We start from the raw sequence: 13,066 nt of genomic DNA, 5'->3' as shown, positions 1-13,066 counted from the left end.
ACACAAGCAACACAGTTACAAAATAATTTGAAATCTTTACAGTCTAATACTGTAAGCTCACTCTTAAATTCTGAAATTCAGGATCGAGATACATAAACATAGAAACAGCATTGCAATCCTATTCCAAATTAATAAAACCAATTATGCTAATTATAACGTGTATTTAAAAAGACATAAGAACTCTGACAAGAAACTCCTGCTCTATATTAACATTTTTAAAACTCCTTCCCTGGCCTAATCCTGTCAAGAACAAGGAGAGATTCAACATGGAAATAAGGAGAAATTTTCTGACAGTGAGAACAATCAACCAATGGAACAGCTTGCCTTTGAAAGTTGTGGGAGCTTCATCACTGGAGGCTTTCACAAAGAGATTGGACTTCCATTTGTTAGAAATAGTGTAGGGTCTCCTGCTTGGGCAGGGGGTTAGACTAGATGACCTACAAGGTCCCTTCCAACTCTGTTAATCTGTATGTAAGTTTGTATTGTTTCTATGCTGACTGCATTCCTGCAGTTTAGTTATTGCAACTAAGTATTCACCTGTTAAATGGTTCTTGGTTGTCTGCCCAGAGCTATTAACTGAAGGGAGAGAGAAGAAAAAAACCCCCTCTCTTTCACTTTATTTCCCCCCCCCAGTTTTAAAGGGGCTAGAATTTTTCTGCTGAGGAAATGGCTGTGTGGTTATTTCTTTTTTTTCTTTTCCCTTCCTTTGGTTAATTACAAACAAGCAGGAATATCTGAGGTGTGTGTGAGCTACTGGAATTGTTAGGCAGGCAGGCAGCCTTGACTATTCAGCCGGTTCGCAGAACTCCACCAAGAATTAACAAACGGTTCTTTCGAACCAGTGCGAACTGGCTGAATCCCACCACTGGTTGTGACATTTCATAAGGCCATTCTTGAATTTGATGCCCATGTTTTGTTTTGTTTTTACCATCCTGGTGTCCTCTAAATATGTTCAAAACAAGGGAAGTAGTGAATTGATGGACAGGGACAAATGCCACTCTTGCTGCTGGTTCAAAAGACAGAGCAAAGATGGATGAATGTAATCCTGTGCCACATTACTTAATGCGGCTGCTACACCTTCTACATCAGCACTGGATGAGAAAACAGTGTGGTAGAAATATGGAAGACCATTGTTTATTCCGAGGAGCTATTGACATATTTTGATTTCTCTTTCCTATTCTCCCTTCCTCCTTCTCCTTCCTATTAAGAAAAGTCTAGGAGTTTAGAACTCATTCTGAACGGACCTATTGTTTTTTTACTTTTGTTTACTGAATAAAAGAGAAAGAGGTAGACGTTGGGGGTTAGATAGCTGTAGTCTATGAAAAATCTCAGACTTTCGGTTCCCATCCTCAGAGTCATGTGTCATCTGGTCAAGATCAGGTTATATAGTCTCATGACCATAGCAGGGCCATGAAGTCATGGTGCCAGGTTTCGATAAAAAAACTTGTTGTTGTTGTTTGTAGGAAGCTTCTGCACAAAACCCAGCATTGGGTACTATGGAAATTGGCCGCCCTTAAGGTATCTCTGCTGTCCTTATTAAGGAGCTCTTGGCAGCTTGTAAGAGATTTGGGTATTGCTTTGCTTGGTATGTATGCCTTTTACGTGATGCTTTTAAATCTGTTTGCTTGAATTAATAATAAAGTTTCTTTATTCGCTGGTGTGCTCATTGCCTCTGGAGCCAAAAGAACCAATTGCTGGGCACCTGATCACTGCCCTGACACTTGGCAAAGCAAGCAGTAGCTGAGTTTGTTGTTGGATGGAGCTGCTGGCACTTGTCAGCAAGATTTCTACATTGCTGGATAATGGAGAGAGGAATGGGATATCCAGGGGGATATTAAGGCAGCCTTATGTACATGATCTGCATTCAGAAGAAGTTTTTTTGTGTAATGTAGATTAATTTACCTAATGTAAGCAAACATAAACTATGTAGAATTTATCAGAGGATCACGGCTGTTACTGTAAAAGGCTAAACCAGTTAATAAATGATTCAATTTCTCAGCACTCAAGGCAGCTCTAATCCCACTGTGGCAATCTGAGATAACTTGATTCAGAGTCTGTTTCAACTACAAACCACAAAATAGGTTTGTGAGTATTAATACTTCAATATCAAAGTCTTTAAAATGCAAACAACAATTTACTTCATCAGGTTGCTAAAGAGAGGAAGAAGGCAGAAAATTTGAAATGGAAGTATGTGTTAAGCTATGAAATACATGGTATGAACTAATAATCAGACAGAAAGCAGAATGAGTGGTGGTCAGATTCATAAGTGAACTGTTTGTGTCGTTGTGTAAGTAATATAGCATTCTCTGTTGGAAAAAATAGAGGTGACTTATCTCTGCAAAACTCTTCCCTACCTACAAATGCAAAAACACCGGATTAAAGATTGAGTAATGTTGTTAGGTGAGGGTTCTAGAATAGCATTGCTTGGAAAGCTGTGTGGTGGTTTACAGAACAAGGCTTTCCAAATAAGGCTACTTCTATGATACATTTTCAAGCACTGTGAGTTGTGTCCAAAATTCTCTTCCTGGGCAACCAATGTTTCCCTATTTTAAAAAAAATAATAGATGAATATCCCAGTTACTATAAATAAATCAATATGGGTTTCTGTGGCTTCTTCTTTCACTATGGAGGTATCATGTCATCATGTTTTCAAAAGGGCTACAAGAGTATCTGACATTCCCTATGCTCAGCTTTCTAAAAATACTCCATTCTCTGGCCAAGGATTAAAGCGATTTTGCAAAGCAATTGCCCAGAATATATTTTTAATCCTTACAATGAAACTTGACAGCCTACGGAGCTTCCGTAGCAGCTTCTGATTTTGGTAACGCTCCCATCATGGACTAAGGACAGAATTGAAGCTGGGGTGTGAATGGGGAACAATTTGGAGCAACAACAATATCACATATAAAAGAACAGAGAGATGTGAAAAATAATAGATCCCATAAATACTTTACCTTTGAAATATAACCCCCAGAAGACTCATTGGAAGTTGCAATTGATTAAGGGTGGCCTATAAATGTAAAAAATAAAAAAAATTAACTTTACACGGTAAAAATTGCAAGCATTTTTAAGAACAAGCATGTTTTGAACACAAATTCCGTATTGAATTGCCTGTGACATGGCATTGGTGCAAACCTTTTCTGAAAGGTTTGTCAACTATGTTGTAACTCAAGATTGGCTGGTCTATCAAAAAAAGATCAAGCAGAGACAAAACTAGCTACCGGTAGCTAAGTGGGAGAATAACAGGAAATATCAGACTTTATGTCAGAACAATAAGTTGAAAACACATTCTGGAACAAAACAAGGGCAATCATATCTACTTATGTTTAACCAGGAGTTAAGTTGAACTTGAGGGAAATTTAGTATTTTCTTTCATTTGAATCATTGATAGGTTAATAACAGTACTGCATATTCTATAATTTCCCTAGCCATTCTATTTCTGTGAGAATATTTTAGGAGGATATTTTCCTGGCAGAGTGAGAAATTCTTACCTATCTTAGTTAAAGAAAGCTGAAACATAGCATATTCTTACTATCTTCGTGATGATGTTATCCATTCAGTCATGTCTGACTTTTGGTGATTCTATGGGACAAGTCACTCCCCATTTTCCAAAGTTGCCCTACTTTTGAGTTTTTTTTAATGCTCTGGCTAGTGTCAGCTTTGATGGTATCCAGCCACCATGTTATTTGATGGCCTGGTTTCCTTTTACCACTAACTCTTCCAAACAAAATTAATTCAGCAGTTTGCAGCCTGCCTGGTTTCATATAAATCTTAGTAAAGAACATTATGAAAGAATACCTCTTATGGGATATCTTAATATGATGAAGTTTGGGGTCGTCAGCTCTGGCTAGTAGTTAATTCTGGAGGAAGAGAGAGAAATATAAAGGCATATCACGATATAGATTGAATATTTGAATATTTTGTATAGTTTGATTTCAGCTCAGATTAGAAAAATTGAAATTCAGGGACTTCCGGTGGCACTGCAGGCGTCGATGGCTGCTCCTTCTGGAGCACTAGCCCCGCAATCTCGTTAAAGCCGCTAGAACAGCGAAAATCAGCTATCTAGTGGCTTTGGAAATTTTCCCCTTGGGAAAAGAGGGGAAAGAGAGCAGCCAGGCTTGGGTAGAGCTCCCCAAGAGTCCCAGGAATAATTCTTGGGGCTTGAAGGGTGAGAGCTCCCTGGAAGCCTGACACAAGCTCCAGACCCGGGACGCTTCTGCTCTTAGCAGAACAAGACACCGCGACCATCCATGCAACAATTTAACAACATTTAATACAAAAGCAGGCAGAGTGACGTCAGGAGGGACTCTAACTGCAAGTATTAAACTTTAACTCCTGTGTATTGAATACTTCCTTCTTGATTGCCAAGGGAAGAAAGTGAAAGGAAATGGCGCTGAGTCTTAATTGGGTGTGGTAACAAAAGTTAACTCTAAAGTACTCCTCTGCACTGACAGTCTTTGCTGACAATAAATGGAATTTGCTTTAAAAGAAAGAAGAATTACATTGGACTGTAGATAAATTCAAACTTACTGAGGACTGGAAACTAATTGGAAATTGAGCTAATTTCTGGGACTTTGTTCTGGCTGTTGTAAAAGTTTTAATTTGGAACTGAAAATTGGAAAATGGCTTTCAAGCAAATAAAAACTGCTGGGGCCAAAATTATGGTGAGTTCTCCTGTTCCACCACCCAAACCGCAATCTCTGACAGTTCCAGTAGAACCACAAGTTCTAACTCTGGAAGCCTTGCAGCAAGCTTTAGAGCTGCAAGCCTTTACTTTAGAAGAAAAAAATACTTCTGCTTTTGATGAAAAATGAAAGAGGTGACTGATAAAATGAATGAAGTAACTGGAGAAATGACAGAAATCAAAGATGTAATTCAAACTCAAAATAAGGAAATTAGAGAAGACATTATTTTTGCATTTCAAGGTTTGGCAAGCCACATTGAAGGGTTAGATGAAAGATTAAAGGAAATTAATCAAACGTGAATTTGGAGAATAAAATGGGAGAGGTTCAGACACAGATAGAAAAAGCATCACTCAGAGGTGATGATGATACAATATAGATCGATGGAATTTGCTATAAGAGTAAGAGGTCTGAAAGAAAATACCCAAGAGAATTTGAGAGAGATCTTTGCAGAAGCCTTTGTACAGATAACTGAAGAAAGAAAGGAGGATCTGGATTGGCAAATTGATAAAATTTATCGTGTTAATTCATGGGTGGCCAGGCAGAGAAATTTACCAAGAGACATTGTAATTTACTTTACAACAAGGAGGCTAAGGAATGTGATTTTACAGGCTTCTTACAAAAATAAACTTCAAATGGCAGGGCAGGAGGTTTTAACATTGAAAGAAATCCCTCCCAAAATGTTGAGAGCAAGGAAGGACTATGCTTTTTTGGTGGATGAACTTAGAAAGCGTCAGATACAGTACAGATGGGAGGTTCCAACTGGATTGGTGGTGGATCATTCAGGACAGAGATTTCGTCTTAATACAGTATGGAAGGCAAGAGATTTTCACTTTAATGTATTAAAGGCTGGAGGCTCACTTTCTCCAGAAATCAGAAGAAGAAAAGAAATAGAGGGAGCAAGAAAGGGAGTGAAAGAAATTATGCAGGCTCAGATACAGGCTCAAGGAGGGGCCTCAATTGTTGAAGAAGATTTATTACAATTTATGAGTTCTGCCGAAGACATGGAATTATCTGGCAAAATAGAGGAACCAAAGGACCAAAGACAGACTCGAGCAGCAACAAAACGCCAAGAGGAATTAAAGGTACAGCAAGCCCAGATGAAAGCACAAGAAACTACAAAATCAGAAGCAGTGGGAGGGGCAAGGCCGAAGATCAAAGTGAAAGATGACCTTCAGATAATGCTTCAAAAGCTTCAAATTGCCAAAGGTGGCAAGTAAATTTTTAACCTGGAACGTTAATGGATTAAATTCACCACAAAAGAGGAGGAAAATATTTCATTACCTGAAACAGTATAAAAATGACATTATATGCTTACAAGAGACACATATTAGAATGTAAGCTCAAAAATATTTAATAAATGCAAGGTTGGGGACACATTTTGTAGCATCTGCACCGGAAAAGAAAAATGGTATAGTTATATACCTAAAAAAAGGTTTAATAGCTAAATTAATTGAAGCAGATGCGCAAGGAAGATATATTGCAATTGAAATCTTAATAGAAGGGAAAAAAACATTACTGATTGGAATATATGCACCAAATCAGCAACAAGAAAGTTTTTATAAGACTTTACATGCTAAATTAATACAATGGGATTAAAAACACATATAATGATGGGAGATTGGAATGGAGTTTTGGATACAAAAAAGGATCTCTGCAAAATATCCAAACACGTGCCAGATTGCCTAAATCTTTTTTTGATATGATGGAGGATATGGAGCTGAGAGATATTTGGCGTGAGAGGAATGGAGAAGCGAAAGATTTTACTTTTTTTTCTGATAGACATCAGTCATTTTCTAGGATTGAGTTTATATTAATTTCTAACGATTTTCTTTCCAGGGTGAAGAAAATGAAAATATGTCCAAGAACACTGACAGATCATAGTCCGGTTTGGATGGAATTAGAATATGAAAAGGGACCCAGGAAGTCCTGGAGGCTGAATGAAAACTTGTTTAGATATGAGGGAAATGTGAAAGAATGTAAACAATTTATGAAAGAATTTTTTTGTTATGAATTTGCATAAAGGTACACCTATTGAAACTGTTTGGGATGCAAGTGAAGCATATATGAGAGGTACTTTAATATATTTGAATAATAAATATAGACGTAAACAGGAAAGGAAACGGAAGGAGCTAGAAGAAGAAATAAAAAATAAAGAGCAAGTATTAATTTTAAACCCAACTGATAAGAAAACAAAAGAAGCAATTAATTTATTGCGAGGGCAATTTAATATGTTGATGGCAGATCAGGTGGCAACTAATTTGCAATATGCCAAACATAACTCTTTCTGTAATGCGAACAAACCAGGCAGATGGTTGGCATATTTGCTTAGGAAAAAACAAAAGCTACGTATTATAGAGAAAATAGAATATAAGGGTAAAGAGGTGTATCAGCAAAATATGATTAAAAAAGCATTTTCAGAATTCTATACAAAGTTGTATACTAGTGATAAGATTCAAGGTACAAATATAGACAAATATTTACAAAGGGAGAATATTTCTATAGTTTCAGAAGAGCAAAGGGAAGGTTTGAATCAATTGATAACTGCTGAAGAAATTATTTTAGCAATTAAGCAACTGAAGGTGGGAAAAGCCCCTGGGATGGATGGACTGACAGTGGTTTATTATAAAAATTTGCAGGCAGAAATGGTGGAACCACTTAAAGAACTATTTAATAAAATACAAACTGGAGGACAAGTGCCTCCTTCCTGGAGAACAGCATTTATTTCCCTGATCCCAAAGGAGGATCAAGATCATACTCAGCCAAAAAACTATAGGCCTATATCACTGTTAAATACAGATTATAAGATCTTTACTAAAATATTGGCAAATAGGTTGATGCCAGTTATGCAACAAATTATTCACAATGACCAAACTGGTTTCATTAATAGGCGATATATGAAGAGTAATGAAAGACAAATAGTTAATATATTGGAGTATTTGGGAAAAAACAACCAGGTCCCTGCGGTGCTTATATTCTTAGATGCAGAGAAAGTGTTTAATCGATTGAACTGGAATTTTTTATTGAAAATAAGTGAAAAGATGCAATTTGGAGAGTACTTTATACAATCTATTAAGGCAACTATCAGCAACAAATGGCACAAGTAATAATTAATGGCAGTTTAACGGAAACTTTCAATATAGAAAAGGGAACAAGACAAGGAAGTCCTCCTCTATCTCCATTGTTCATTCTGACTCCGGAATTTTTGTTGAATAAAATACGCGGCTCAGATAAAATAAGGGGAATCAAAATTAGGCATGAGGATTATAGGGTACGAGCATTCGCAGATGACCTAGTTGTGACCTTGACCCAACCAATAAAATTGGTTATAGGTTTAATGGATGTAATTAATCAATATGGACAAGTATCTGGATTTAAAATTAATGCAGGGAAAATGAAGATAATAATTAAAAATATGGTTACAAGTCAAAAAGAAGAAATTGAAAGAATAACAGGATTTGAATCAGTTAAGAAGGTTAAGTACTTAGGGGTTTATATTACTATATCAAATGTGAAACTATATAAGTATAATTATGAATTGTTGTGGCAAAAAATTCAGAAAGAGATGGAAAATTGGAAAAAATTGCAATTATCATTGCTGGGAAGGATAGCTGCAGTGAAGATGAATATTTTGCCAAAGTTCTTATTTCTTTTCCAAATGATACCAATACTGAAAAAAGATGGAAATTTGAACGAATGGCAGAAGGGCATTACTAATTTTGTGTGGGCAGGAAAGAGACCAAGAATAAAACGAAAAATAATGCAAGATACACGTGAAAGAGGAGGTCTCAAAATGCCTAATTTAAGATTGTATTACGAGGCAGCCGTGCGCTCAGTAATTAGTGATTGGATTAATTCAACAGAAGAGAGAATATTGAATATTGAAGGGTATGATTTGTTATATGGATGGCATGCATATTTACTATATGATAAAAAGGTGGATAAGAATTTTAAAAGTCATATATTAAGAAATGCATTATTACGTGTATGGAAAAAGTATCAATATAAATTAAATAATAAATTACCTATATGGACAATACCTAGACATATGATAGAGAATATAAGTGTGGAACAGAAACAAGATGTGATTACTTATAAAGAGCTTCTTATTTTGGAAAGAGGGCATATTGCAATTACAGTCTTTAGAGGTATTAAAGGAAGAAAGGAAAATTTGTTTGTAAAACATTTTAAAACTTTTCAATAAAAAAAAAAGAAAGATTGAAATTCTGATGAGGAAACTGAACTATCTTTTCTTGTCCATAGCTCTAGAGCATAAAGGTAATTATCAATGTATCTCAAGAGACTTTAGGGCTAGACGCTAATCAACCAATGTTGGGTATTATGATACCTTTGTGCAGCTGTGGCAGTGCCACATTTTAAAAAATAAGTGTACTTCCAAATAATTTCTTCCAAAATTTGAAGAAATTTTCCATATGGATCCAATGCCTCAGTTTCATAACATCCATGGTAGTCATGTTTGGTAATTCCTTCTGGAAGTCAAAAGTATTCTATGCCAAATGCAGAATATTGATGTATTTTGTCTGAGAAACAGGTCAGTGTAACCAAATGCTTCAATTTGACAGCTCTTCTATAAAAGAATTCTGGTGAAGAATTCTGAAGAAAGCTTCAGACCAAATCACCATTGTTATTGTTAGCTGCGAAGTCATGTCCAACCCATCGCGACGCCATGGACAACGTTCCTCCAGGCCTTCCTGTCCTCTACCATCCTCTGGAGTCCATTTAACCTCACGCCTACTGCTTCCGTGACTCCATCCAGCCACCTCATTTTCTGTCGTCCCCTTCTTCTTTTGCCCTCCATCTTTCCCAGCATTAGGCTCTTTTCCAGTGAGTCCTTCCTTCTCATTAGGTGGCCAAAGTATTTGAGTTTCATCTTCAGGATCTGGCCTTCTAAAGAGCAGTCAGGGTTGATCTCCTCTAGGACTAACCGGTTTGATCGCCTTGCAGTCCAAGGGAAAATCACCATAATATCAGCTATATTGGAGCTGGGTTATATCTGGCTCAGTTGCAGCTACCGAAGCTTAAAATCATGATGCTGTTCTGTTTTGTGATGGTTAAGACTAGTTACACCCTTTTTCCTCCTTTCCCAACTTCAAATCTTGTCAGGGACAAAAGAAATAGGGATGAAATTAAGGGAATCGAATGACTGGAATACAATGCTCAGCTAGTAGATTTTTTTTTCTTTCCCTGTTGTGCATAGTGGATTCAAGGGATTTTCAAATCTGCAGTAGCTTTCATTATTCTTTCAAAAGAAATTACATTTTCTCAGAATTACAGGTTAGCAATGTTAAGCAAGGTTGATTACATTTCAATTACTTCTGAAGTTTGGGGTAATGAAAATAGTAATGGTGCAAAAATGCCCTAAAATTGCCCAAACAAAGGGTATCCATAGTTTCCTAGTGCAGTGTGTAGGAATTATCTGGACAGGAATATCCAGTAGTGATCTTGATCAGGCAGTTTAGGCCTGATCAAATAAGTGAAAGCTCACTGATCAAGGCAGTTTAGGCCTAATTAAGTAAGTGAAAGCTCACTTGAAAGTCAATCTAAATCCTATCGTTAGGGAGAAATGGCTGGTTCTGGAGTGACCAGGACCAGGCTGTTATTATCTCCAGGATCAACAATGAGTGGCCATCCCAGAATCTACATGTATAAAACTGGTAATCATACCTTGTAAGCAATGATTATAACACAGAACATGATTTTTGATGACCTAACATGTTCAACTTCTACAGTCCTTCCCAAGTGTGCATGAATCATTTGGACTCATTAATTGGATCCAGAGTAATACACCAGACTTGAGCAATTCTTTTTCAGATTGAAGGATAAGAATGCATCAGCAGATGTTACTTCTCCTTATCTGTCACTTTAGTCTTGGAATGTCTGGAATTGGGTTGTGAATCTTCTTTTCAAGCACAGCACATTCCAAATACTTTTTCCTCTTGATTAAATGTACAGCAGAGAGTGGAAAAGCTATTTATTTGTATTATCCTCTATTCAACTGACAGTGTTTGCCCATTGAATGTTATGTTGTTTAGAAGATTTCCTTTCCTTGTTACATCTAATTTATATATTTTAGGTGGTTGAGAGAAGATACCTACTTAAGACTCCTGAGATGCATCCATACAGACTGGGTAATGCATTTTTGCAAGAAACTCCCTTTTCAGAATATGTTGTTCCTTCTGGTATTTCTCAGGACTGGGCCAATCGAATGTTGGAGCTTTCTCTTCCACCTTGCTGATAGCAACTCTTATTTTGTCACTTTCTTTAATTATGTCAGTATTATTTCTTTGCTTCAGTGAGTGGCAGCACCTTGTCAGGTCTTGGAAGCTAAATAGCTCAGGCCTGGTACGTTAGTACTTGGATGGAATTAATAGGGATTTTCAGAATTGCAACAGGGAGTTTGAACACAACTATAAAGTCTTCAATAGAGCTCAGTTTCAACTGAAGAATTTTAGTATTGGTGATCAATGGAACATTTATTGATAAGCTACAAGTATCTTTAGCATGCCTACAGCAGGTGGCAGCCTCTTAGGATGCTAAGCAAGGTCACATCCTGTTAATGCTTAAAGATTACTAGTAAATGTTAGTGCCATAGGCAAAATTGGGAAATAAAAAAATTCAGGAGGCTGAGATAAGCCCCTTCTATACTGCTGCTAAGAAAACTGTCCAGAAATTATGGAAATGTCCTGATTGTGACCTCCTAAGATATAAATGTAATAAAAATAATTACCATTGTGTACTTTCCTCATTTCAAAATAACCTTCCAACCTTACTATTAGAATAAATACCGATATATATGAATATTGTCATCAGGAACACATAAGCAGGATGTCAGGCTCTGATAGGACAAGACTACAGTGTTTTCTCTTTTTATTCAACCTTGTAAGACAAAAGTAAGCAGTTGGAATACCAGCCAAACCTTATCAAAGTAAACAAGCACGTTTACTTTTTACCTTCAACATTACTAGTTATTTTGCTTCTTTTGCTTCAAAATTGCTAGTGAACAATTTCCCACCTCCCAACTGATAGCCTAGCACAGTCTAAAGTAAAAATATCACATTTTTTCTGGACTTGTTTCAAATGTCTCAAAAACTTTCTAAGCAATTTTTAACACAGTATGACGTATATTTACATATGATTTAATTTGAATGCATTACTAACATATATGAGCACAGCCTGTTATTTGTATCCTGAGTCTCTAGGGTACTCATTTTTTTGGTTTTGCTCATATTTACCACTCTAGATCTAAGAAAAGAGCTTATATAGGTCATTGGCAGTGTACCATCCACTCTCAGGTTGAAGAGATAATAGGTGACAGGCTGTTTAATTCTTTGGCAGGTAAACCTTTGATCTTCTTATCCCAGCTATAGGGTCATTTAGTTGGGTGTCCTCTTCAGCACTTTTATCCAGGGCATGCCCTCAATTGCTTCAGTGAATCTTGTCCCTGTATATAATATAAAAGCAGAACTCTATTAATTGGTGGAAATTGCTTGGTCCATTTAAGGTTTATAAGCCAGCCTTTATTTTGAATATAAACCAACAATTCAATACTTGATCTTCAATAGCTATTAGCACTGCCTATTTAATTTTTGCCAGGATAGCTCTTCAGCTGTCAGCCAGCATCTGCATTACTCAGCTTCTTCTCCCCCACAATCCTCTCTGATCTTAATGTGGTCTCCTGGATGTTTCTAAGCCTTCCTATTTAAAGAACTTATCAGCAAGCAAAGCACAATGCTGGAAGAAGAGAGTTTGAGTACTCCCCCTCCAGAATTCACAAGCTGAAGGAGTCCATGACTAATCACTACCAAAGCATGGCTAACTTTTGGCTTGTCAAAGTTACTACTTTTGAGTTGTGCTGCTTCTCTGAATTTGATATCAACTGGATATAATGGCTGAGTTTATAGATCCATAAACTATAGATTTTCAAATCATAATTTTTAAGCCAGGGTCAAAGAACTTTTTATGATCATGAACTGCATTCATCTTTCTGAATCGTGTAATGGGATAATGCGTCAAAACAAACAAATCATATGACATAGTAAAGCTGGTCAATGAACATTATCAAGTAAAGTTTTCCATGATATTAAACTAAATGACAAGGAAAGTTTTCCTTCTTAAATGTCAGGATGCTTTTAAAAATCCAGGTGAAAATTCTTATAAGAAGACTAAAACTTCAAAGAACCGTATCTAGATCAGGGTTCTCCAACCTTGGCAACTTTAAGACTTGTGGCCTTCAACTCCCAGAGTTCCTCAGCCAGCTTAATCCAGGCAAGTCTCAGTGGATGTGGGTTTGTGGGGGTGGACTTACCCAGAAAGTGGAAGTTTCCATTTTTGGTTTGGGGAAATGCCTCCTCAGACTTGGCATG

The sequence above is a fragment of the Pituophis catenifer genome, unplaced genomic scaffold, assembly GCF_029215685.1.
Source record: "Pituophis catenifer annectens isolate HBS135680 unplaced genomic scaffold, rPitCat1.0.hap2 SCAF_3, whole genome shotgun sequence".
Classification (NCBI taxonomy): Eukaryota; Metazoa; Chordata; class Lepidosauria; order Squamata; family Colubridae; genus Pituophis; species Pituophis catenifer.
This window is presented reverse-complemented; position numbering follows the sequence as displayed.